Source organism: Chiloscyllium plagiosum, unplaced genomic scaffold, assembly GCF_004010195.1.
Source record: "Chiloscyllium plagiosum isolate BGI_BamShark_2017 unplaced genomic scaffold, ASM401019v2 scaf_41587, whole genome shotgun sequence".
NCBI lineage: Eukaryota > Metazoa > Chordata > Chondrichthyes > Orectolobiformes > Hemiscylliidae > Chiloscyllium > Chiloscyllium plagiosum.
In genome coordinates, this window is record NW_025194986.1 from 1,822 (window position 1) to 3,043 (window position 1,222).

Sequence of the window (1,222 nt, forward strand, 5' to 3'; positions counted from 1 at the left end):
GACAATATCAGCCAAGTGGGTGAAATCTTACTTTCTGCTTGTTTTCTCCAGAGGCCGGTGTCACTCTTGGGGAAATGTGTCTGCGTGCTTCAGTCTACGGGCAAAAATGGGGTTCACTGCTGCTTCATTTAGCCACACGGATATTAGAACGAAACGTCTGCTAATGACATGCGAATAAAGACTGTTTCAATCATTTCATGTTTATGCTGCATTAATCTGCGGTTATTGATCCACAGTTTAGATTCAGTCCCTACAGTTAACTTGCTGACTTCTCCAGTTTTTCATAGTTCAATGTGATGCATCAAGTGTGTGTAGAACGAGAGGGAGCTTGTTTCCCAAATCTTGTGTTTATATGTGTCTTATGTCCAGCCTTCACCAATGGCTCGAGCAAGGGGAAAGGATGAGACCAATGTGTAAGTCTGTCCTTGGCCATGCACGGCACCCACATCGAGAATTCTCCACTGTGAATTTACAGCAGTTATCGGTACTCCTAAATCCAGCCCCTGCCACTTTTGAAATATCTCCATTGTTTTGTGCTATCTCTCTGTGCTCATTTCACCAAGGTGAATCACTTCTACCCAACCTGCGACAGATTTCATCTGACAAAACACTCATTAAGAATCCCATGCATAAACGTGCACTTCGCATCTCTCGTTATTTGGTTTTCCTGGATCTCTTTCAGACAATAAAAGTTCACGCAACTTGACTTGGAAAAGAAAATGGCGTTCCTTTTAATTATTCCAATTCAATCTACATTTCAATGCAGTTTAGGCAACAGGCTCAAATTATTCTTTGATACTTTATAATAGCGTCGATGCATATAAACACACTATTGGAGTTCCAATTTCAATAAGAAGGCTGTGATCATCCAAAAACAGCCACATTGAAAATCGTCAGCAATAGCGACGAGAGTAGGATTCAAACCCACGCGTGCAGAGCACAATGGATGAGCAGTCCATCGCCTTAACCTCTCGGCCACCTCGTCAGATGGGCGGTTACCCCTCTGATCTCATGAATAAGTGAATTGTAAATTATGTACACAGATATTTCTCTTTGGTATTGGTGAAATGATAAATAGCACATATGGTTCCAAGAGTATCGTCTGACCTCTGGGCTGTGGGGCAAGCGCACTCCGAATGTGACACTCTGCTCACAGTGATCAGAGCAAAAATGAAGAAATGACTGCAACAAGATCTGTTGAATTCTGTGAAGATTTGAAGTC

The 1,222-nt window shown here is 42.3% G+C and overlaps 1 non-coding gene across 1 annotated transcript; it reads right to left on the minus strand.

Annotated features, from left to right (window-relative positions):
- Positions 1 to 903: 903 nt before the first annotated feature.
- Positions 904 to 985, minus strand: trnas-gcu. The gene has a single exon. It is a non-coding gene; the product is annotated as a tRNA-Ser (tRNA).
- Between the last annotated feature and the right edge of the window lie 237 nt (positions 986 to 1,222).